Source organism: Ranitomeya imitator, chromosome 1 (genome assembly GCF_032444005.1).
Source record: "Ranitomeya imitator isolate aRanImi1 chromosome 1, aRanImi1.pri, whole genome shotgun sequence".
Lineage (NCBI taxonomy): Eukaryota > Metazoa > Chordata > Amphibia > Anura > Dendrobatidae > Ranitomeya > Ranitomeya imitator.
In genome coordinates this window covers 1,242,798,173-1,242,825,670 of record NC_091282.1, presented here as the reverse complement: position 1 = coordinate 1,242,825,670, position 27,498 = coordinate 1,242,798,173, and the positions used below count along the sequence as shown (strand labels likewise).

The 27,498-nt window shown below is 44.7% G+C and overlaps 1 protein-coding gene across 3 annotated transcripts in view; it reads right to left on the bottom strand.

Moving 5' to 3' along the window:
• CTNNA2 (catenin alpha 2) overlaps positions 1-27,498 on the bottom strand; it is a 1,798,423-nt gene that overhangs the window by 164,278 nt on the left and 1,606,647 nt on the right. The window lies entirely within an intron of this gene.

Here is a 27,498-nt window from a genome sequence, read left to right as displayed (position 1 = left end):
AGAGTCTCCTCTTTCCTTCACTCATTACCTGTAGTAATGGCACCTGTTTAAACTTGTTATCAGTATAAAAAGACACCTGTGCGCACCCTCAAACAGTCTGACTCCAAACTCCACTATGGTGAAGAATAGTGTTGAGCGACTTTTACTTTTACAGGATCGAGTCGGGTTTCATGAAACCCGACTTTTTCAAAAGTCGGGTCGAGTGAAATTGGCCGATCCTGTAAAAAAGTCGGGGTCGGCCGAAACTCGAAACCCAATGCAGTGCATTGGGTTTCCAATGGTTCCCAGGGTCTGAAGGAGCGGAAACTCTCCTTCAGGCCCTGCGATCCATATTTAAGTGTAAAATAAAGAATTAAAATAAAAAATATCGCTATACTTACCCTCTGACGCGCCCTGGTACTAACCGGGAACCTTCCTTCCTTCGAATCAGCACTTCCAGGACCTTCGGTGACGTCGCGGTGACGTCTCGGCTTCTGATTGGTCGCGCGAGCGGTCACATGGGCGGTCGCGCGACCAATCACAAGCCGCGACGTCACCGCGACGTCACCGCAGGTCTTGGAAGCACTGATTCGAAGGAAGGAAGGTTCCCGCTTAGTACCAGGGCGAGTCAGAGGGTGAGTATAGCGATATTTTTTATTTTAATTCTTTATTTTACACTTAAATCTGAATTCCGATACCAATTCCCGATATCTTAAACATATCGGGAATCGGTATCGGAATTTCGATTCCAGATTCAGAAGATCGCCGACTTCATGGCCGACCCCACACAGGGGTCGGGTCAGGTTTCATGAAACCCGACTTTGCCAAAAGTCGGCGACTTCTGAAAATTTTCGACCCATTTCGCTCAACCCTATTGAAGACCATAGAGCTGTCAAAGGACACCAGAAACAAAATTGTAGCCCTGCACCAGGCTGGGAAGACTGAATCTGCAATAGCCAACCAGCTTGGAGTGAAGAAATCAACAGTGGGAGCAATAATTAGAAAATGGAAGACATACAAGACCACTCATAATCTCCCTCGATCTGGGGCTCCACGAAAAATCCCACCCCGTGGGGTCAGAATGATCACAAGAACGGTGAGCAAAAATCCCAGAACCACGCGGGGGGACCTAGTGAATGAACTGCAGAGAGCTGGGACCAATGTAACAAGGCCTTCCATAAGTAACACACTACGCCACCATGGACTCAGATCCTGCAGTGCCAGACGTGTCCCACTGCTTAAGCCAGTACATGTCCGGGCCCGTCTAAAGTTTGCTAGAGAGCATTTGGATGATCCAGAGGAGTTTTGGGAGAATGTCCTATGGTCTGATGAAACCAAACTGGAACTGTTTGGTAGAAACACAACTTGTCGTATTTGGAGGAAAAAGAATACTGAGTTGCATCCATCAAACACCATACCTACTGTAAAGCATGGTGGTGGAAACATCATGCTTTGGGGCTGTTTCTCTGCAAAGGGGCCAGGACGACTGATCCGGGTACATGAAAGAATGAATGGGGCCATGTATCGTGAGATTTTGAGTGCAAACCTCCTTCCAACAGCAAGGGCATTGAAGATGAAACGTGGCTGGGTCTTTCAACATGACAATGATCCAAAGCACACCGCCAGGTGTTATGATTAGGTAATTCAGTACCACAATGGACATAGAAGTCAGAGCACATACAGTGACCTGACAATAACCCAAAAACATAGAACGAGCTCTGAGACGTGGGAACTCTGCTGACCGCAATCCCTAATCCTCTCCAACCACACTAAAGGCAGCCGTGGATTGCGCCTAACGCTCCCTATGCAACTCGGTACAGCCTGAGAAACTAGCTAGCCTGAAGATAGAAAATAAGCCTACCTTGCCTCAGAGAAATACCTCAAAGGAAAAGGCAGCCCCCCACATATAATGACTGTGAGTAAGATGAAAAGACAAACGCAGAGATGAAATAGATTTAGCAAAGTGAGGCCCGACTTTCTGAACAGAGCGAGGATAGGAAAGGTAACTTTGCGGTCAACACAAAACCTTACAAACAACCACGCAAAGGGGGCAAAAAGACCCTCCGTACCGACTAACGGTACGGAGGTACACCCTCTGCGTCCCAGAGCTTCCAGCAAGCAAGAAAAAACCAAATAAGCAAGCTGGACAGAAAAAACAGCAAACAAAAATAACAAAAGCGGAACTTAGCTATGCAGAGCAGCAGGCCACAGGAACGATCCAGGAGGAAACAAGTCCAATACTAGAACATTGACTGGAAGCCAGGATCAAAGCACTAGGTGGAGTTAAATAGAGCAGCACCTAACGACTTCACCACATCACCTGAGGAAGGAAACTCAGAAGCCGCAGTACCACTTTCCTCCACCAACAGAAGCTCATAGAGAGAATCAGCCGAAGTACCACTTGTGACCACAGGAGGGAGCTCTGCCACAGAATTCACAACAGTACCCCCCCTTGAGGAGGGGTCACCGAACACTCACCAGAGCCCCCAGGACGACCAGGATGAGCCATATGAAAGGCACGAACAAGATCGGGAGCATGGACATCAGAGGCAAAGACCTAGGAATTATCTTCCTGAGCATAACCCTTCCACTTAACCAGATACTGGAGTTTCCGTCTTGAAACACAAGAATCCAAAATCTTCTCCACAATATACTCCAACTCCCCCTCCACCAAAACCGGAGCAGGAGGATCAACAGATGGAACCATAGGTGCCACGTATCTCCGCAACAATGACCTATGGAATACGTTATGGATGGAAAAAGAATCTGGAAGGGTCAAACGAAAAGACACAGGATTAAGAACCTCAGAAATCCTATATGGACCAATGAAACGAGGTTTAAACTTAGGAGAGGAAACCTTCATAGGATTATGACGAGAAGACAACCAAACCAAATCCCCAACACGAAGTCGGGGACCCACACAGCGTCTGCGATTAGCGAAACGTTGAGCCTTCTCCTGGGACAAGGTCAAATTGTCCACTACATGAGTCCAAATCTGCTGCAACCTGTCCACCACAGTATCCACACCAGGACAGTCCGAAGACTCAACCTTCCCTGAAGAGAAACGAGGATGGAACCCAGAGTTGCAGAAAAACGGCGAAACCAAGGTAGCCGAGCTGGCCCGATTATTAAGGGCGAACTCAGCCAAAGGCAAAAAGGACACCCAGTCATCCTGATCAGCAGAAACAAAGCATCTCAGATATGTTTCCAAGGTCTGATTGGTTCGTTCGGTCTGGCCATTGGTCTGAGGATGGAAAGCCGAGGAAAAAGACAAGTCAATGCCCATCCTAGCACAAAAAGCTCGCCAAAACCTCGAAACAAACTGGGAACCTCTGTCAGAAACGATATTCTCTGGAATGCCATGTAAACGAACCACATGCTGGAAGAACAATGGCACCAAATCAGAGGAGGAAGGTAATTTAGACAAGGGTACCAAATGGACCATCTTAGAGAAGCGATCACAAACCACCCAAATGACTGACATTTTTTTGAGAGACGGGAAGATCTGAAATAAAATCCATAGAGATATGTGTCCAAGGCCTCTTCGGGACCGGCAAGGGCAAAAGCAACCCACTGGCACGAGAACAGCAGGGCTTAGCCCGAGCACAAATCCCACAGGACTGCACAAAAGAACGCACATCCCGCGACAGAGATGGCCACCAAAAGGATCTAGCCACTAACTCTCTGGTACCAAAGATTCCAGGATAACCAGCCAACACCGAACAATGAACCTCAGAGATAATTTTATTCGTCCACCTATCAGGGACAAACAGTTTCTCCGCTGGGCAACGATCAGGTTTATTAGCCTGATATTTTTGCAGCACCCGCCGCTAATCAGGGGAGATGGCAGACACAATTACTCCCTCTTTGAGAATACCTGCCGGCTCAGATAAACCCGGAGAGTCGGGCACAAAACTCCTAGACAGGGCATCCGCCTTCACATTTTTAGAGCCCGGAAGGTACGAAACCACAAAGTCAAAACGGGCAAAAAACAGCGACCAACGAGCCTGTCTAGGATTCAACCGCTTGGCAGACTCGAGATAAGTCAAGTTCTTATGATCAGTCAAGACCACCATGCGATGCTTAGCTCCTTCAAGCCAATGACGCCACTCCTCGAATGCCCACTTCATGGCCAGCAACTCTCGATTGCCAACATCATAATTTCGCTCAGCAGGCGAAAACTTCCTGGAAAAGAAGGCGCATGGTTTCATCACCGAGCAATCAGAACTTCTCTGCGACAAAACAGCCCCCGCTCCAATCTCAGAAGCATCAACCTCGACCTGGAATGGAAGCGAAACATCTGGTTGACACAACACAGGGGCAGAAGAAAAACGACACTTCAACTCTTGAAAAGCTTCCACAGCAGCAGAAGACCAATTGACCACATCAGCACCCTTCTTGGTCAAATCGGTCAATGGTTTAGCAATACTAGAAAAATTGCAGATGAAGCGACGATAAAAATTAGCAAAGCCCAGGAACTTTTGCAGACTTTTCAGAGATGTCGGCTGAGTCCAATCATGGATGGCTTGGACTTTAACAGGGTCCATCTCGATAGTAGAAGGGGAAAAAATGAACCCCAAAAATGAAATCTTCTGAACACCATAGAGACACTTTGATCCCTTCACAAACAAAGAATTAGCACGCAGGACCTGAAACACCATTCTGACCTGCTTCACATGAGATTCCCAATCATCCGAGAAGACCAAAATATCATCCAAGTATACAATCAGGAATGTATCCAGGTACTCTCGGAAGATGTCATGCATAAAGGACTGAAACACTGATGGAGCATTGGCAAGTCCGAATGGCATTACTAGGTACTCAAAATGGCCCTCGGGCGTATTAAATGCAGTATTCCATTCATCGCCTCGCTTAATATCGCATCATGTTCTCATTCACTTTATGCAGTTAATAGCCCTCTGTGTCTGTACTGCTACATACTTAGGCAGTTAACTGGTTCATGCAGCTTTACAAGAACACCTGAGCCTTACACTATGGCTGGTCCGAATAACTAAAGCAATTGTTACCATCCACCTCTCGTCTCCCCTTTTCCCCATAGTCTGTAAGCTTGCGAGCAGGGCCCTCATTCCTCCTGGTATCTGTTTTGAACTGTATTTCTGTTATGCTGTAATGTCTATTGTCTGTACAAGTCCCCTGTATAATTTGTAAAGTGCTGCGGAATATGTTGGCGCTATATAAATAAAAATTATTATTATTATTATTATTATTAATACGCACAAGATTATACGCACCACGAAGATCTATCTTGGTGAACCAACTAGCCCCCTTAATCCGAGCAAACAAATCAGATAACAGCGGCAAGGGGTACTGAAATTTAACCGTGATCTTATTTAGAAGGCGGTAATCTATACAAGCTCTCAGCAAACCATCCTTCTTGGCCACAAAAAAGAACCCCGCTCCTAATGGCGACGATGACGGGCGAATGTGCCCCTTCTCCAAGGACTCCTTCACGTAACTCCGCATAGCGGCGTGCTCAGGCACAGATAAATTAAACAGTCGACCTTTTGGGAATTTACTACCAGGAATCAAATCGATAGCACAATCACAATCCCTATGCGGAGGTAGGATATCGGACTTGGGCTCATCAAATACATCCCGGTAATCAGACAAGAACTCTGGGACCTCAGAAGGGGTGGATGACGAAATAGACAGAAATGGGACATCAGCATGTACCCCCTGACAACCCCAGCTGGAAACAGACATGGATTTCCAATCTAATACTGGATTATGGACTTGTAGCCATGGCAACCCCAACACGACCACATCATGCAGATTATGCAACACCAGAAAGCGAATAACCTCCTGATGTGCAGGAGCCATGCACATGGTCAGCTGGGTCCAGTACTGAGGCTTATTCTTGGCCAAAGGCGTAGCATAAATTCCTCTCAATGGAATAGGACACTGCAAGGGCTCCAAGAAAAACCCACATCGCCTAGCATACTCCAAGTCCATCAAATTCAGGGCAGCGCCTGAATCCACAAATGCCATGACAGAATAAGATGACAAAGAGCAGATCAAGGTAACGGACAAAAGAAATTTTGACTGTACCGTACCAATGGTGGCAGACCTAGCGAACCGCTTAGTGCGCTTAGGACAATCAGAGATAGCATGAGTGGAATCACCACAGTAGAAACACAGCCCATTCTGACGTCTGTGTTCTTGCCGTTCAACTCTGGTCAAAGTCTTATCGCACTGCATAGGCTCAGGTTTATGCTCAGATAATACCGCCAAATGGTGCACAGATTTACGCTCACGCAAGCGTCAACCGATCTGAATGGCCAAAGACATAGACTCATTCAGACCAGCAGGCATAGGAAATCCCACCATGACATCCTTAAGGGCTTCAGAGAGACCTTTTCTGAAAATAGCTGCGAGCGCACCTTCACTCCATTGAGTGAGTACGGACCACTTTCTAAATTTCTGACAATATACCTCTATCTCATCCTGACCCTGAGAAAGAGCCAGCAAATTTTTCTCTGCCTGATCCACTGAATTAGGTTCATCGTACAGCAATCCGAGCGCCAGGAAAAACGCATCAATATTACTCAATGCAGGATCTCCTGGCGCAAGAGAAAATGCCCAGTCCTGAGGGTCGCCACGTAAAAAAGAAATTATGATCCTAACTTGTTGAACTGGGTCACCAGAGGAGCGAGGTTTCAAAGCCAGAAATAGTTTACAATTATTTTTGAAACTCAGAAATTTAGTTCTATCTCCAAAAAACAAATCAGGAATAGGAATTCTTGGTTCCAACATAGAATTTTGAACCACAAAGTCTTGAATATTTTGTACTCTTGCTGTGAGCTGATCCACACATGAAGACAGACCTTTAATGTCCATCGCTACACCTGTGTCCTCAACCACCCAAATGTCTAGGGGAAAAAAAAGGCAAAACACAGTGCAGAGAAAAAAAATGGTCTCGGAACTTCTTTTTTCCCTCTATTGAGAATCATTAGTACCTTTGGCTTCCAGTACTGTTATGATTAGGTAATTCAGTACCACAATGGACATAGAAGTCAGAGCACATACAGTGACCTGACAATAACCCAAAAACATAGAACGAGCTCTGAGACGTGGGAACTCTGCTGACCGCAATCCCTAATCCTCTCCAACCACACTAAAGGCAGCCGTGGATTGCGCCTAACGCTCCCTATGCAACTCGGCACAGCCTGAGAAACTAGCTAGCCTGAAGATAGAAAATAAGCCTACCTTGCCTCAGAGAAATACCCCAAAGGAAAAGGCAGCCCCCCACATATAATGACTGTGAGTAAGATGAAAAGACAAACGCAGAGATGAAATAGATTTAGCAAAGTGAGGCCCGACTTTCTGAACAGAGCGAGGATAGGAAAGGTAACTTTGCGGTCAACACAAAACCTTACAAACAACCACGCAAAGGGGGCAAAAAGACCCTCCGTACCGACTAACGGTACGGAGGTACACCCTCTGCGTCCCAGAGCTTCCAGCAAGCAAGAAAAAACCAAATAAGCAAGCTGGACAGAAAAAACAGCAAACAAAAGTAACAAAAGCGGAACTTAGCTATGCAGAGCAGCAGGCCACAGGAACGATCCAGGAGGAAACAAGTCCAATACTAGAACATTGACTGGAAGCCAGGATCAAAGCACTAGGTGGAGTTAAATAGAGCAGCACCTAACGACTTCACCACATCACCTGAGGAAGGAAGCTCAGAAGCCGCAGTACCACTTTCCTCCACCAACGGAAGCTCATAGAGAGAATCAGCCGAAGTACCACTTGTGACCACAGGAGGGAGCTCTGCCACAGAATTCACAACAGCCAGGGCAACGAAGGAGTGGCTTCGTAAGAAGCATTTCAAGGTCCTGGAGTGGCCTAGCCAGTCTCCAGATCTCAACCCTATAGAAAACCTTTGTAGGGAGTTGAAAGTCCGTGTTGCCAAGCGAAAAGCTAAAAACATCACTGCTCTAGAGGAGATCTTCATAGAGGAATGGGCCAACATACCAACAACAGTGTGTGGCAACCTTGTGAAGACTTACAGAAAATATTTGACCTCTGTCATTGCCAACAAAGGATATATTACAAAGTATTGAGATGAAATTTTGTTTCTGATCAAATACTTATTTTCCACCATAATATGCAAATAAAATGTTAAAAAAACAGACAATGTGATTTTCTGGATTTTTTTTCCTTAGTTTGTCTCCCATAGTTGAGGTCTACCTATGATGTAAATTACAGACACCTCTCATCTTTTTAAGTGGTGGAACTTGCACTATTGCTGACTGACTAAATACTTTTTTGCCCCACTGTATATCCACGTAGAGGAGGTTTTCATACTAAATACAGGACAGATCCATCCCCATTGGGTACACCTTCTCGTAGTGAGATGACTTTTACACTCTTTTTTTAATCATAATACTGTTAACTGAGTGTCCTAAGTTATTTACATGTATTTTTACTATTTACATATTTATTTACTTATTGCAGGGTATATGGTCACTTTGTTCTTTTTTTCTTTTTTTTCTTGGGTTTTGTCTGTGAAATGGCCACAGTGTGAATGCGCTCCTACACCTTGCACATATACCAACTTATGTTCCTGCTCATTTCTTTGATTTTGATATACTAACAGTACTATATTAATATACCAATAACACTACTATACTTATGTGCTGACAATAAACTGATATACTAATAATACCGCTGTACTAACAAAATAATAAGAATATACCCATACACTTACAATAAAAATAATAACAATGACAATAATAATTACTACACTTTATTCATTTATTAATAATACCACTACATTAATACCGTCCCATGAAGCTTCCCCCTTGTGTGGAGCTGGCCACAGACTAAAGATTATTGGACCAATGGACGTACGAGGGGCGATCCAAAAGTAATGATAATCGGTTATTTCTATTGCACACAGAAATTAAAACAAAATGTTTTCTTCTCTCTTAGGTACCCACTAGTCCAGGAAAAAAAAATCACTTAAATAGACCACGATTCCCGGGAGCTACATTCATTTGAATATGAACTGCCGAGGAGTGAACATCAAAATGGAAAAAAACGAGCTCAGAGCTGTCATCAAATATCTCTGCTTGAAAAAAATGACTACCAAAGACATTCACAGCGACTTGGTGGAAACATTGGGGGACTCTTCTCCTCCATATTCCACAGTTGCACGCTGGGCCAAGGAATTTAAGCTGGGAAGAACATCGATGGAAGATGAACATCGTGAAGGACGCCCATCCACGTCCCTCAATGAAGAAAACATGGAAAAAGTTGAAGAAGTTGTATTGGCAGATCGAAGAGTGACTATCAGGCATGTAGCTGAGGTCACAGGGATCTCATATGGCAGTATTCAAAGAATCCTTGCAAAAGAATTGCATATGAGAAAGGTCTCGTGCGTTGGATGCCAAAAATGTTAACCGACGAGCAAAGAAGAAACGAGTTGACATTTCAATAGCAAATCTCGAAAAGTTCCAAGCAGACAAGGAAAATTTTTTGTCACGTTTTTTGACCATGGACGAGACCTGGATCCACCACTTTGATCCCAAAACTAAACAACAATTGATGACATGGAAATGAGAAATTCAAAGTGTCAAGCTCAGCAGGGAAGGTTATGGCGTCCGTTTTTTGGGACGCTGAAGGAATTATTATGGTGGACTATTTGGAGAAGGGAGCCACTATTACGGGCTCCTACTACGCAGAACAAATAAGAAGATTGCGGGAGGCTATTAAGGAGAAAAGGTGCGGCAAACTGCAGGCTGAAGTGCTGTTTCACTAAGGTAACGCGCCGGCTCACAAAGTTGCAGTTGCCATGGCTACCATTCAAGAACCGTGCTTTGAACTGGTGGAACACCCCCCCTATTCGCCAGATCTAGCCCCCAGTGATTTCTTTCTCTTTCCTCGGCTCAAGGAACACCTCCGGGGCAAGAAATTTGACGACAATAACGACGTGATAACCGCTGTTGGGGATTTTTTTGAGGGTCAAGATCAAGAATTTTTTTCGAAGGGAATTCTAAGTTTAGAAAAGAGATGGACTAAATGTATAGACTTGTTAGGAGACTATGTAGAAAAATTATTTTTTTTTTACTATATTCATTGTGTTTAGTATTGATTATCATTACTTTTGGATCGCCCCTCGTAGAGTCCATGGCTATAAGAGATGCGTACTTATTCCAACATGTAGCACAGGTTACGTCGATCTTATTGTTGTGTTTTCTTAAAGCTTTACTTTCTCGTCAGTTTAAGGAGCACAAATCTATCCTAGAAAGTGTACATCCTTAGGAATTGATGTTCTCATTCCATGACAGTAGGCAGAGGAGGATATATGGGCTGAACCTTATGTATACATAAGGCAGACACGAGATTGGAAATCAGGTAAAGCTATCATTCCATTATTCTTGTTAGTGTCTCAGAGGCCTCAATTGAGCCATTTTTTTCATAGGAACCTGTACGTTGACTCTTGCTGTATGTTAATGTATGGAATATCTGCTGATTATGTATTGTATCAGCCCACTGCACTTTACTAATTTACACAACTTAGGACAAATATGTAGACTAACTAAGCAATCATACAATGGATTATCTCCCCCACCTCACCCCACTCCGGTAGAAGAATGTCCTAAATGTTAGCTGTGGGTATAAAGCCTCTGGCTCCCTCTGCAGAGAGACTCTTCAGGAACAGCCCAAGGGAACCATGGCCCCACTTGACGGAACACAGATATGCTCCAATGCCCATCACTGGGCCCCCATAGACAGTTGGAGAGCCCATGTTGGGACAATCAGGTCAACTGGCAATATACCTTATGTGCTCATTCAGCCTCTTAAGCTTGCCGCTACCTTCTCTCTGTTGGTGCCCACCAAAAGCAGAATATCACTTGTTGGAATAGTTGGCCCTGTATGCCCCAAAAAGATATAGATGTTCCAATCCTCAGCAAACCAGTGTAAGGATGAGACTTTAACATTGGCACCATCTTGTGTACTTGCTAGGACTGTACAATATGTTGTTGCTGTCTGGAGCTGAATACACACATTACGGTCATGGTATCTCCGGATTTGACAAACTATCATAAAGACTGTTGTTGCCGACTGGAGCTGGTTACATGTGCTATGGTCATGGTATGTTTCATCTGGAATTGAGGGACTATCCTAAGAACTGTTGTCAGCTGGAGCTCGATATATGCATTGTGGTCGTGATATCCATAGTCTGGAAGAGCATAGACTGTGATTTCAGACTGTGCCAGTGGGAGACATAAAAGCTGTGGGCCAATCATAAGATGAGAGACAGTGGGTATCGACTTGGACAGGGGGACTACTGGCCTTAGTTTGGGATCTTGTGGACTAGAGTCATTGCATTGTGGCTACCTTCCCAGATTTGTGGTAAAACCGTCAATGTAAGGAATGAAAAATAGCTGCATCGTTAACCTCCCTAGCTGATATTTACAACCAACAACCTTAGATCTTCACAACACTCTTTTTAAAATTTTGACAGAATTTTCTATAAGTGATGAATAACGCCAAAGACGCCAAAATATTTTAAACATTTCAAATAGTCAAACTTTAGAATTCTTGACCCTTGATCTCCAATGAGAGATCTTACCCTGGGCTTGCTCAGAAGGGGAAAAGTAGGACTTAGTTCCAAAGACGTCTGCTCGCTGCTGACCAGTACTGGCTACAATGGCAGAAGCTGGAAGGACAGCAGTAACCCTTTGCACAGTGTCAGACTGAGCATGACGCTGGGACCGACGCCTCCACTGAGCAGGCTCCACTGCTGCTGGAGAAGAATGGGAGACCACAACGGAGATGGCTCGAGATTCCCCCTGTGCAGAGTCAGGAACTCGACCCCTAACATTGTGACACCATTCCCTGTGATTTTGCTGTGGATGATGATTACTTCTACAAGATGGTCTTACTGGGTCAAAATTTTCTCTGATCTGGGTAGCTGTACTAGGAGAACAACTGTTTATTTCAACCATCTTACTCCTGCTTTTGTTTAGTGAACATAATGGCAGTACGGGTGCTATCACCTTGATGCAATAGTGTATTAGTACCATTTTTGGGTTTCATATCATGTATAAAATTACTTATAGAATTTACTTTTTCGACAGAAATGGGATGATGGTAAAAATATTCCGCATGCATACACATAATTTCTATATGACGCTGAGGTGTCGCAACAGATATTGACCGTGGCATCTGAGGGGTTAAAGAGTCACTATAAGAGGACACACCAGGAAGTGATGGAGCAAGTCCTGAAGGCATACAGGTACTAGTGACTGCTTGGACTTGCAGTTCCAGAGCTGAAGAGGAAGACCACCACTGGGTTTGCTACCAATTAGTGGTCACAGTGGTGATAATTTTGTCACTGATGTGGCACTAGGTTGACTGCCCAGTCACAAGATGTGCAAGAAGAAGTGAGGACACCTCTGGGGGCATGGGTTGCCACACTGGGAACTGCAGAGGTCCTGTAGCTAAGTGTATGTTTTTTTTTTCACTTTCTAACCATCATGGGCCAAACCCATGTTGAGGAAAGTTTTCACTTTTTTTGCGCTTTTTAGTTTCTTCCTGCGCTTGTTTGAAATGCCATTTATTTATTGCTTTGCCGACAAAGCTGATGATTATTTTATTTGCTGGGCATGTTGTTGTTTTGAATGACACCATTGATTTTACCATATACAGGTCCTTCTCAAAAAATTAGCATATTGTGTTAAATTTCATTATTTACCATAATGTAATGATTACAATTAAACTTTCATATATTATAGATTCATTATCCACCAACTGAAATTTGTCAGGTCTTTTATTGTTTTAATACTGATGATTTTGGCATACAACTCCTGATAACCCAAAAAACCTGTCTCAATAAATTAGCATATCAAGAAAAGGTTCTCTAAACGACCTATTACCCTAATCTTCTGAATCAACTAATTAACTCTAAACACATGCAAAAGATACCTGAGGCTTTTATAAACTCCCTGCCTGGTTCATTACTCAAAACCCCCATCATGGGTAAGACTAGCGACCTGACAGATGTCAAGAAGGCCATCATTGACACCCTCAAGCAAGAGGGTAAGACCCAGAAAGAAATTTCTCAACAAATAGGCTGTTCCCAGAGTGCTGTATCAAGGCACCTCAATGGTAAGTCTGTTGGAAGGAAACAATGTGGCAGAAAACACTGTACAACGAGAAGAGGAGACCGGACCCTGAGGAAGATTGTGGAGAAGTGGAAACATCCAGATCCACCGTGCACAGGCGTGTGCAGGAAATGGGCTACAGGTGCAGCATTCCCCAGGTAAAGCCACTTTTGAACCATAAACAGCGGCAGAGGCGCCTGACCTGGGCTACAGAGAAGCAGCACTGGACTGTTGCTAAGTGGTCCCAAGTACTTTTTTCTGATGAAAGCAAATTTTGCATGTCATTCGGAAATCAAGGTACCAGAGTCTGGAGGAAGACTGGGGAGAAGGAAATGCCAAAATGCCTGAAGTCCAGTGTCAAGTACCCACAGTCAGTGATGGTGTGGGGTGCCATGTCAGCTGCTGGTGTTGGTCCACTGTGTTTCATCAAGGGCAGGGTCAATGCAGCTAGCTATCAGGAGATTTTGGAGCACTTCATGCTTCCATCGGCTGAAATGCTTTATGGAGATGAAGATTTCATTTTTCAGCACGACCTGGCACCTGCTCACAGTGCCAAAACCACTGGTAAATGGTTTACTGACCATGGTATTACTGTGCTCAATTGGCCTGCCAACTCTCCTGACCTGAACCCCATAGAGAATCTGTGGGATATTGTGAAGAGAAAGTTGAGAGACGCAAGACCCAACACTCTGGATGAGCTTAAGGCCGCTATTGAAGCATCCTGGGCCTCCATAACATCTCAGCAGTGTCACAGGCTGATTGCCTCCATGCCACGCCGCATTGAAGCAGTCATTTCTGCCAAAGGATTCCCGACCAAGTATTGAGTGCATAACTGAACATTATTATTTGATGGGTTTTTTGTTTGTTATTAAAAAACACTTTTATTTGATTGGATGGGTGAAATATGCTAATTTATTGAGACAGGTTTTTTGGGTTATCAGGAGTTGTATGCCAAAATCATCAGTATTAAAACAATAAAAGACCTGACAAATTTCAGTTGGTGGATAATGAATCTATAATATATGAAAGTTTAATTGTAATCATTACATTATGGTAAATAATGAAATTTAACACTATATGCTAATTTTTTGAGAAAGACCTGTACTGTACTGGAGTACAGTAAACAAAATTCCAATTGAGGTGAAATAGAAAAAAATGTGTCATTTTGCCATTATTTTAGGTGGTTACATTTGGAGCATTCAATAAGCAATACAAATCATGTCAGTAATAATCCAGGTCTGAACAATTCTGGCAATATTAACCTTGCCAAATGTTTCATTATTTAAGTGATAAAAAAAAACTTAAAATATATAAAAAAAAAAAATTGTATGCTTTGGTATTTTCTGCGACCCGTAACTATTTCTTTCCATCGATGGAGCTGAGAGATTTGTTTTTGCACTAAGCTGATATTTTATTAATCTAATTTTGATGTACATATAACTTTTTGATTGCTTTTTATTGCACTTTTCAGAGAAGTGTGCCAGCAAGAGATGATCGAATATCTTAAATTCAAATTCACTGACTTTTGCAAATTTTCCAAAAAAAAAAATGTGATTTGTGACAAATAGATTTGTTCAAATTTCAATACTGGAAAACTTGCAATTGCTCAGTAAATACATGTAAGGGAGATAAAGAGTGAGGACCCCATTGACTATAAGAGCTACACTCTGCAGAGAGAGAGGACTCTAGTGACCATAAAAGCTTACACTCTACATAAGAGAGAGGACCCCACTGATCATAAGAGCTTACACTCTACAGGAGAGAGAGGACCACACTGACCATAAGAGCTTACAATCTACAGGAGAGAGAGGACCCCACTGACCATAAGAGCTTACACTCTACAGGAGAGAGAGGACCCCGCTGACCATAAGAGCTTACACTCTACAGGAGAGAGAGGAACCCACTGACCATAAGAGCTTACACTCTACAGGAGAGAGAGAGGACCGCACTAACCATAAGAGCTTACACTCTACAGGAGAGAGAGGACCCCACTGACCATAAGAGCTTACACTCTACAGGAGAGAGAGGACCCCGCTGACCATAAGAGCTTACACTCTACAGGAGAGAGAGGACCCCACTGACCATAAGAGCTTACACTCTACAGGAGAGAGAGGACCCCACTGATCATAAGATCTTACACTCTACAGGAGAGAGAGGACCCCACTGACCATAAGAGCTTACACTCTACAGGAGAGAGAGGACCCCACTGACCATAAGAGCTTACACTCTACAAGAGAGAGAGGACCCCGCTGACCATAAGAGCTTACACTCTACAGGAGAGAGAGGACCCCACTGACCATAAGAGCTTATACTGTACAGGAGAGAGAGGACCCCACTGACCATAAGAGCTTACACTGTACAGGAGACAGAGGATCCCACTAACCATAAGAGCTTACACTCTACAGGAGAGAGAGGACCCCACTGACCAAAAGAGCTTACACTCTACAGGAAAGAGGGGACCCCACTGACCATAAGGGCTTACACTCTACAGGAGAGAGAGGACCCCACTGACCATAAGAGCTTACAATCTAAAGGAGAGAGAGGACCCCACTGACCATAAGATCTTACACTCTACAGGAGAGAGAGGACCCCACTGACCATAAGAGCTTACACTCTACAGGAGAGAGAGGACCCCACTGATCATAAGAGCTTACACTCTACAGGAAAGAGAGGACCCCACTGACCATAAGAGCTTACACTCTACAGGAGACAGAGGATCCCACTAACCATAAGAGCTTACACGCTACAGGAGAGAGAGGACCCCACTGACCAAAAGAGCTTACACTCTACAGGAAAGAGGGGACCCCACTGACCATAAGGGCTTACACTCTACAGGAGAGAGAGGACCCCGCTGACCATAAGAGCTTACACTCTACAGGACAGAGAGGACCCCGCTGACCATAAGAGCTTACACTCTGCAGAGAGAGAGGACTCTACTGACCATAAAAGCTTACACTCTACAGGACAGAGAGGACCCCGCTGACCATAAGAGCTTACACTCTACAGGAGAGAGAGAGATGACCCCACTGACCATAAGAGCTTACACTCTACAGGACAGAGAGGACCCCGCTGACCATAAGAGCTTACACTCTACAGGAGAGAGAGAGATGACCCCACTGACCATAAGAGCTTACACTCTACAGGAGAGAGAGGACCCCACTGACCATAAGAGCTTACACTCTACAGGAGAGAGAGAGAGGACCCCACTGACCATAAGAGCTTACATTCTACAGGAGAGAGAGAGAGGACCCCACTGACCATAAGAACTTACACTCTACAGGAGCGAGAGGACCCCACTGACCATAAGAACTTACACTCTACAGGAGAGAGAGGACCCGGCTGACCATAAGAGATTACACTCTACAGGAGAGAGAGGACCCCACTAACCGTAAGAGCTTACACTCTACAGGAGACAGAGGATCCCACTAACCATAAGAGCTTACACTCTACAGGAGAGAGAGGACCCCACTGACCATAAGAACTTACACTCTACAGGAGAGAGAGGACCCCACTGACCATAAGAGCTTACACTCTACAGGAGAGAGAGGACCCCACTGACCATAAAATCTTACACTCTACAGGAGAGAGAGGACCCCACTGACCAAAAGAGCTTACACTCTACAGGAAAGAGGGGACCCCACTGACCATAAGAGCTTACACTCTACAGGAGAGAGAGGACCCCACTGACCATAAGAGCTTACACTCTACAGGAGAGAGAGGACCCCACTGACCAAAAGAGCTTACACTCTACAGGAGACAGAGGACCCCACTGACCAAAAGAGCTTACACTCTACAGGGCAGAGAGGACCCCACTGACCATAAGAGCTTACACTCTACAGGAGAGAGAGGACCCCACTGACCATAAGAGCTTACACTCTACAGGAGAGAGAGGAGACCGCTGACCATAAGAGCTTACACTCTACAGGAGAGAGAGGAGACCGCTGACCATATGAGCTTACACTCTACAGGAGAGAGAGGACCACGCTGATTATAAGAGCTTACACTCTACAGGAGAGAGAGGACCCCACTGACCATAAGAGCTTACACTGTACAGGAGAGAGAGAGAGGACACCACTGACCATAAGAGCTTACACTCTACAGGGGAGAGAGAGAGGATCCCACTTACCATACGAGCTTCCACTCTACAGGAGAGAGAGAGAACCTCACTGACCATAAGAACTTACACTCTACACTAGAGAGGACCCTAATGATCATAAAAGCTTACTCTCTACAGGACAGAGAGGACCCCACTGACCATAAGAGTTTACACTCTACAGGAGAGAGAGAGAAACCAGCTGACCATAAGAGCTTACACTGTACAGGAGAAAGAGGACCACACTGACCATAAGAGCTTATACTCTACAGGAGAGAGAGGACCCCTCTGACCAAAAGAGCTTACACTCTCCAGGAGAGAGAGAGAGGACCCCACTGACCATAAAATCTTACACTCTATAGAGAGAGAGGACCCTGCTGACCATAAGAGCTTACACTATACATGAGAGATAGAGTACCCCACTGACCATAAGAGCTTTTACTCTACAGGCAAGATAGGACCCCACTAACCATAAGAGCTTACACTTTACAAGAGAGAGAGAACTCCAGTGACTGTAAGAGCTTACACTCTACAGGAGAGAGAGAGGATCCCGCTTACCATAAAAGCTTAGGCTAGGTTCACATTGCATTAGTGGGTGTCCGCTAACGTACTCCGTTACATGGCACAATTGTTGCAATTAACGCTATGTAACGGATCTGTTAGCACACCCATTGACTGCAATGTGCTAACGGATCCCTAGCACATCGCAAACGTATGCCATTTTTGGCATGCGTCTGAAATGTGCTGTTAGTTTCGGACGGACCTCGAACGCTGCTTGCAGCGTTCAGGGTCCATTCCTCGCTAGCGCAGATCGGGCATCTGCACTAGCGGGATTGCTGAACGCAATCCCTTTTTGGACATTGCGTTAGCGCAATCCGTTAGCGTATCCGGTAAATGGATTGCAATAACGCAATGTGAACCTAGCCTTACACTCTTCAGGAGAGAGAGAGAGGACCCCACTGACCAAAAGAGTTTGCACTATACAGGAGAGAGAGGACTCCACTGACAGTAAGAGCTTACACTCTACTAGAGAGATTGAGGACCCCACTGACCATAAGAGCTTATACTCTACAGGAGAGAGAGGACCCCACTGACCATAAGATCTTACACTCTACAGGAGAGAGAGGACCCCACTGACCATAAGAGCTTACATTCTACAGGAGAGAGAGGACCCCACAGACCATAAGAGCTTACACTCTACAGTAGAGAGAGGACCCCACTGACCATAAGATCTTACACTCTAGAGGAGAGAGAGGACCCCGCTGACCATAAGAGCTTACACTCTACAGGAGAGAGAGGACCCCACAGACCATAAGAGCTTACACTCTACAGGAGAGAGAGGACCCCACTGACCATAAGATCTTACACCCTACAGGAGAGAGAGGACCCCGCTGACCATAAGAGCTAACACTCTACAGGAGAGAGAGGACCCCGCTGACCATAAGAGCTTACACTCTACAGGAGAGAGAGAGAGGACCCCACTGACCATAAGAGCTTACACTCTACAGTAGAGAGAGGACCCCACTGACCATAAGATCTTACACTCTAGAGGAGAGAGAGGACACCACTGACCATAAGAGCTTACACTCTACAGGAGAGAGAGGACCCCACAGACCATAAGAGCTTACACTCTACAGTAGAGAGAGGACCCCACTGACCATAAGATCTTACACTCTAGAGGAGAGAGAGGACCCCGCTGACCATAAGAGCTTGCACTCTACAGGAGAGAGAGGACCCCACAGACCATAAGAGCTTACACTCTACAGGAGAGAGAGGACCCCACTGACCATAAGATCTTACACTCTACAGGAGAGAGAGAACCTCACTGACCATAAGAGCTTACACTCTACAGGAGAGAGAGGACACCACTGATCATAAGATCTTACACTCTACAGGAGAGAGAGGACCCCACTGACTATAAGAGCTTACACTCTACAGGAGAGAGAGGACCCCACTGACAATAAGAGCTTACACTCTATACAAGAGAGAGAAAGGACCCCATTGATTATAAGGCTTACACTCTACAGTGGAGAGAGGACCCTACTAACCATAAGAGCTTGCACTTTACAGGAGATAGAGACTTATCCAGTGATTTTGGAGATGGAAAATTAGTCAAGCAGTGCTCCACTGGGATCAGTTGATTTGTGATGGCTCAAGTTCTGATCACTACTGCACAAGGTGAGATAATCTACTAGAAATTATGTCTGCAGATGATTATGGAGGTAACGTGGCCATACAAAATGAAAAAGGAACTCAAAATCACAATAAACTTTTTTAAACAAAATGTACAGAATAAAAACGTAGAAATTTTGATAGATCAGACTTTTTTAGACATTACACCAAATATATTTATTTTTTTATTTTTTCATTACTTTATTTTTGAAGGGGAAAATTGGAATAATTTAAACTTTTATTTTTGTTTTCTTTTTAGATTTATTTTTATTTCCCCAAGTCCAGCAAATTAGAGATGAGTGAACTTGTGTGGAAAAACTTTTGCCAATCTCAAATTTGGCACAAACCTTGCAGATTTGGATTCGTGTTCGGATTCCCAAGCATTTTCAATTCAAATCAACAATGTTCGGACACAGTTCTGTACATTTGCATGGTGTGATGTTTTCAACACTGTAATCTGTGTGATAGCGCAAGAGACACCAGCAGTTCTGACAGGCGGTAAGATTGCTACCACCGGTCAGAGCGCTGCAATTCCCCTGCTGTTAGATGACAGTGTGAGCAAGAAGCTGTGATAGAAATTAAAAAGTTTACCTCAGTTAACAGGCAACAGCTGATGGGACCACTGCTCCCATCAGTATATGCCTGCTGCCACTGATAACAGCTAGAGCAGCCGTGGCTAATGAGAATATTCATCAGTCGTCATCTGCGCTATAAATAAATTTATTTAAATAAATTATGTGGATTCCCCTTTATTTTTGATAACCAGCCAGACAAAACTGCCAGCTGTTGGCTGCATTCGGTGAACTGTCAACATTATCTTGGCTGGTTATCAAGAATAGATGGATCCCACACCGTTTTTATAATTATTGAAATAAATCATTTGAAAAAAGGCATGGGGTCCCCCCATTTTTGACAACCGGCCAAGCTAAAGCAGACAGCTCTGGGCTGGTATTTTCAGGCTGGAAAGGGGCCATAAATATTGCATCCAAGTGTAAAAATAGTAGCCCACAGTCGCCCCAGGTAAGGCACATCTATTAGATGTATCAATTCTGGCATTTTGCCAGGCTCTTCCCACTTGCCCTGAGGTGACAGCAAATGGGGTAATGGTTGTGGGGTTAATGTCACATTTGTATTGTTAAGCGATATCAAGCCCATAGCTTAGTAAAGTAGAGGCATCTATATGATACCGCCATTACTGGAAATAATTATAATATATTATATATATATTATAAATAAAAAGAGTCACAGTTTTACAGTTTTATTTAAAAATAACAAACAAAGTTATACTCACTTTGCGCCCATTCCATTGAAGCCATGGTCTCCTGAAAAAATAGAAATAAAATAATAAACAAGTGTCATGATGCAGCACTAAGCTCAGTGAGTCCACCTCAATGAGTTTACAGGCTGAACTGTGTTGAACTCACTAAGCTCAATGCTGCATCATTTCACGTTTTGTCAAGTTGCTAGCAGTGATCTCAGTGAGGTCACTGCAGTTCCTTGGCCTGACAGGGAACATATCCTTAGTGACCTGCGGTAACCTTGATGATGTCACCGCTAGTCACTCAGGCTGCACTCGCAGTGGCTCATTCTCTCATTGTTTTCAGCCTGAATGGTCACATCTTGGCACCAGTTTATCGCCAGACATGGATTACAGCGTTGGACAGAACGATGTACAGGTGAGGGATATGGTTGTTTTTTATTTTGGTTTTCTTACAGGAGACCATGGCTTGATTGGAATGGGCATTAGGTGAGTCTTTTTGTCGTTTATTTTATTTTTTTTTTTTCAGTAAACCAGAGCTTCAGTGGAATAGGCGTAAAATGTATATAACTGTGTTTGTTATTTTTTTTTTTTAAAAGTAAAACTGTGTATATGTTTATTTTCAATAAAGGTCTTTATTGTGGGTTTTTTTTATTTACAATTTTAGTAATGGGGGTGTCTTATAGATGCCTCACCGTCACCAATACTAACTCCTGGTCTTCATGTCAACTGACAATACAAAGGTGACATGAACCCCACAATCATTACCCTACTTGCCACCACCACAGGGCAAGTGGGAAGAGTGTTATGAAAGGCAATTCAGTATCACAATGGACATGGAGGTCAGAGCACATACAGTGATCTGACAATAACCCAAAATCATAGAACGAGCTCTGAGACGTGGGAACTCTGCAGACCGCAATCCCTAATCCTCTCCAAACAACACCAGAGGCAGCCGTGGATTGCGCCTAACTCTGCCCATGCAACTCGGCACAGCCTGAGAAACCAACTAGCCCGAAGATAGAAAATAAGCCTACCTTGCCTCAGAGAAACACCCCAAAGGAAAAGGCAGCCCCCCACATATAATGACTGTGAGTTGAGATGAAAAGACAAACGTAGGGATGAAATAGATTCAGCAAAGTGAGGCCCGACTTTCTTAACAGAGCGAGGATAGGAAAGATAACTTTGCGGTCTACACAAAACCCTAAAGAAAACCACGCAAAGGGGGCAAAAAGACCCTCCGTACCGAACTAACGGCACGGAGGTACACCCTTTGCGTCCCAGAGCTTCCAGCAAAACAATTAGACAAGCTGGACAGAAAAAATAGCAAACAAATAGCAAAGAAGAACTTAGCTATGCAGAGCAGCAGGCCACAGGAATGATCCAGGGAAAAACAAGTCCAACACTGGAACATTGACAGGAAGCCAGGATCAAAGCATTAGGTGGAGTTAAGTAGAGAAGCACCTAACGACCTCACCAGATCACCTGAGGGAGGAAACTCAGAAGCCGCAGTACCACTTTCCTCCACAAACGGAAGCTCCCAGAGAGAATCAGCCGAAGTACCACTTGTGACCACAGGAGGGAGCTCTGCCACAGAATTCACAACAGTACCCCCCCCTTGATGAGGGGTCACCGAACCCTCACCAGAGCCCCCAGGCCGACCAGGATGAGCCACATGAAAGGCACGAACAAGATCGGGAGCATGGACATCAGAGGCAAAAACCCAGGAATTATCTTCCTGAGCATAACCCTTCCATTTAACCAGATACTGGAGTTTCCGTCTTGAAACACGAGAATCCAAAATCTTCTCCACAATATACTCCAATTCCCCCTCCACCAAAACCGGGGCAGGAGGGTCAACAGATGGAACCATAGGTGCCACGTATCTCCGCAACAATGACCTATGGAATACGTTATGTATGGAAAAAGAATCTGGAAGGGTCAGACGAAAAGACACAGGATTAAGAACCTCAGAAATCCTATACGGACCAATGAAACGAGGTTTAAACTTAGGAGAGGAAACCTTCATAGGAATATGACGAGAAGATAACCAAACCAGATCCCCAACACGAAGTCGGGGACCCACACGGCGTCTGCGATTAGCAAAACGTTGAGCCTTCTCCTGGGACAAGGTCAAATTGTCCACTACAAGAGTCCAAATCTGCTGCAACCTGTTCACCACAGTGTCCAAACCAGGACAGTCCGAAGACTCAACCTGTCCTGAAGAGAAACGTGGATGGAACCCAGAATTGCAGAAAAATGGCGAAACCAAGGTAGCCGAGCTGGCCCGATTATTAAGGGCGAACTCAGCCAAAGGCAAAAAGGACACCCAGTCATCCTGATCTGCAGAAACAAAGCATCTCAGATATGTTTCCAAGGTCTGATTGGTTCGTTCGGTCTGGCCATTAGTCTGAGGATGGAAAGCCGAGGAAAAAGACAAGTCAATGCCCATCCTACCACAAAAGGCTCGCCAAAACATCGAAACAAACTGGGAACCTCTGTCAGAAACGATATTCTCTGGAATGCCATGTAAACGAACCACATGCTGGAAGAACAATGGCACCAAATCAGAGGAGGAAGGCAATTTAGACAAGGGTACCAGATGGACCATCTTAGAAAAGCGATCACAGACCACCCAAATGACTGACATCTTTTGAGAAACGGGAAGATCTGAAATAAAATCCATAGAGATATGTGTCCAAGGCCTCTTCGGGACCGGCAAGGGCAAAAGCAACCCACTGGCACGAGAATAGCAGGGCTTAGCCCGAGCACAAATCCCACAGGACTGCACAAAAGTACACACATCCCGCGACAGAGATGGCCACCAAAAGGATCTAGCCACTAACTCTCTGGTACCAAAGATTCCAGGATGACCAGCCAACACTGAACAATGAACCTCAGAGATAACTTTATTCGTCCACCTATCAGGGACAAACAGTTTCTCCGCTGGACAACGATCAGGTTTATTAGCCTGAAATTTTTGCAGCACCCGCTGCAAATCAGGGGAGATGGCAGACACAATTACTCCTTCCTTGAGGATACCCGCCGGCTCAGACAAACCCGGAGAGTCGGGCACAAAACTCCTAGACAGAGCATCCGCCTTCACATTTTTAGAGCCCGGAAGGTACGAAATGACAAAGTCAAAACGGGCAAAAAACAGCGACCAACGAGCCTGTCTAGGATTCAAACGCTTAGCAGACTCGAGATAAGTCAAGTTCTTATGATCAGTCAATACCACCACGCGATGCTTAGCTCCTTCAAGCCAATGACGCCACTCCTCGAATGCCCACTTCATGGTCATCAACTCTCGGTTGCCCACATCATAATTTCGCTCAGCAGGCGAAAACTTCCTGGAAAAAAAAGCGCATGGTTTCATCATTGAGCAATCAGAACCTCTCTGTGACAAAACAGCCCCTGCTCCAATCTCAGAAGCATCAACCTCGACCTGGAACGGAAGAGAAACATCTGGCTGACACAACACAGGGGCAGAAGAAAAACGACGCTTCAACTCCTGAAAAGCCTCCACAGCAGCAGAAGACCAATTGACCACATCAGCACCCTTCTTGGTCAAATCGGTCAATGGTTTGGCAATACTAGAAAAATTGCAGATGAAGCGACGATAAAAATTAGCAAAGCCCAGGAACTTTTGCAGACTTTTCAGAGATGTCGGCTGAGTCCAATCATGGATGGCTTGGACCTTAACAGGATCCATCTCGATTGTAGAAGGGGAAAAGATGAACCCCAAAAATGAAACCTTCTGCACACCAAAGAGACACTTTGATCCCTTCACAAACAAAGAATTAGCACGCAGGACCTGAAAAACCGTTCTGACCTGCTTCACATGAGACTCCCAATCATCCGAGAAGATCAAAATGTCATCCAAGTACACAATCAGGAATTTATCCAGGTACTCTCGGAAGATGTCATGCATAAAGGACTGAAACACTGATGGAGCATTGGCAAGTCCGAATGGCATCACTAGATACTCAAAATGACCCTCGGGCGTATTAAATGCAGTTTTCCATTCATCGCCTCGCCTGATTCGCACCAGATTATACGCACCACGAAGATCTATCTTGGTGAACCAACTAGCCCCCTTAATCCGAGCAAACAAATCAGATAACAATGGCAAGGGGTACTGAAATTTAACCGTGATCTTATTTAGAAGGCGGTAATCTATACAAGGTCTCAGCGAACCATCCTTCTTGGCTACAAAAAAGAACCCTGCTCCTAATGGCGACGATGACGGGCGAATATGCCCCTTCTCCAGGGATTCCTTCACATAACTGCGCATAGCGGCGTGCTCAGGCACGGATAAATTAAACAGTCGACCTTTTGGGAATTTACTACCAGGAATCAAATTGATAGCACAATCACAATCCCTATGCGGAGGTAGGGTATCGGACTTGGGCTCATCAAATACATCCCGGTAATCAGACAAGAACTCTGGAACCTCAGAAGGGGTTGATGACGAAATTGACAGAAATGGAACATCACCATGTACCCCCTGACAACCCCAGCTGGACACCGACATGGATTTCCAATCTAATACTGGATTATGGGCTTGTAGCCATGGCAACCCCAACACGACCACATCATGCAGATTATGCAATACCAGAAAGCGAATAACCTCCTGATGTGCAGGAGCCATGCACATGGTCAGCTGGGTCCAGTATTGAGGCTTATTCTTGGCCAAAGGCATAGCATCAGTTCCTCTCAAGGGAATAGGACACTGCAAGGGCTCCAAGAAAAACCCACAACGCTTAGCATATTCCAAGTCCATCAAATTCAGGGCAGCGCCTGAATCCACAAATGCCATGACAGAATACGATGACAAAGAGCAGATCAAGGTAACGGACAGAAGAAATTTTGACTGTACTGTACCAATGGTGGCAGACCTAGCGAACCGCTTAGTGCACTTAGGACAATCAGAGATAGCATGAGTGGAATCACCACAGTAGAAACACAGACCATTCAGACGTCTGTGTTCTTGCCGTTCAACTCTGGTCAAAGTCCTATCACACTGCATAGGCTCAGGTTTAAGCTCAGGTAATACCGCCAAATGGTGCACAGATTTACGCTCACGCAAGGGTCGACCGATCTGAATGGCCAAAGACATAGACTCATTCAAACCAGCAGGCATAGGAAATCCCACCATGACATCCTTAAGGGCTTCAGAGAGACCCTTTCTGAATATAGCTGCAAGCGCAGATTCATTCCATTGAGTGAGTACAGACCACTTTCTAAATTTCTGACAATATACCTCTATCTCATCCTGAGCCTGACAAAGAGCCAGCAAATTTTTTTCTGCCTGATCCACTGAATTAGGCTCATCGTACAGCAACCCAAGCGCCAGGAAAAACGCATCTAGATTACTCAATGCAGGATCTCCTGACGCAAGAGAAAACGCCCAGTCCTGAGGGTCGCCACGCAAAAAAGAAATGACGATCCTAACCTGTTGAACTGGGTCACCAGAGGAGCGAGGTTTCAAAGCCAGAAATAGTTTACAATTATTTTTGAAACTCAGAAATTTAGTTCTATCTCCAAAAAACAAATCTGGAATAGGAATTCTCGATTCTAGCAAAGAATTCTGAACCACAAAATCTTGAATATTTTGAACTCTTGCCGTTAGCTGATCCACACATGAAGACAGACCTTTAATGTCCATTGCTACACCTGTGTCCTGAACCACCCAAATGTCTAGGGGAAAAAAAAGGCAAAACACAGTGCAAAGAAAAAAAAATGGTCTCAGAACTTCTTTTTTCCCTCTATTGAGAATCATTAGCACTTTGGCTTCCTGTACTGTTATGAAAGGCAATTCAGTATCACAATGGACATGGAGGTCAGAGCACATACAGTGATCTGACAATAACCCAAAATCATAGAACGAGCTCTGAGACGTGGGAACTCTGCAGACCGCAATCCCTAATCCTCTCCAAACAACACCAGAGGCAGCCGTGGATTGCGCCTAACTCTGCCCATGCAACTCGGCACAGCCTGAGAAACCAACTAGCCCGAAGATAGAAAATAAGCCTACCTTGCCTCAGAGAAACACCCCAAAGGAAAAGGCAGCCCCCCACACATAATGACCGCGAGTAAAGATGAAAAGACAAACGCAGGGATGAAATAGATTCAGCAAAGTGAGGCCCGACTTTCTTAACAGAGCGAGGATAGGAAAGATAACTTTGCGGTCTACACAAAACCCTAAAGAAAACCACGCAAAGGGGGCAAAAAGACCCTCCGTACCGAACTAACGGCACGGAGGTACACCCTTTGCGTCCCAGAGCTTCCAGCAAAACAATTAGACAAGCTGGACAGAAAAAATAGCAAACAAATAGCAAAGAAGAACTTAGCTATGCAGAGCAGCAGGCCACAGGAATGATCCGGGGAAAAACAAGTCCAACACTGGAACATTGACAGGAAGCCAGGATCAAAGCATTAGGTGGAGTTAAGTAGAGAAGCACCTAACGACCTCACCAGATCACCTGAGGGAGGAAACTCAGAAGCCGCAGTACCACTTTCCTCCACAAACGGAAGCTCCCAGAGAGAATCAGCCGAAGTACCACTTGTGACCACAGGAGGGAGCTCTGCCACAGAATTCACAACAGAAGAGTCAGGCAAAGTGTCAGAATCGGTGTATGCTATAGATTCACCATTTCTGAAGCAGCTGCATGCTGCCATTTTAGGCTGGGGAGGCAATATCCATGGCAATTTCCCAGCTTGAGAATACCAGCTCCTAGCATTCTGCTTTATCTTGGTTGGTTGTTAAAAATGAAGGGACCCCATGACATTTATTTTAATTATTTATTTAAATATTTTTTTAAAAGGTGTAGTACCCATTTATTTTTGATAACCATCCAATG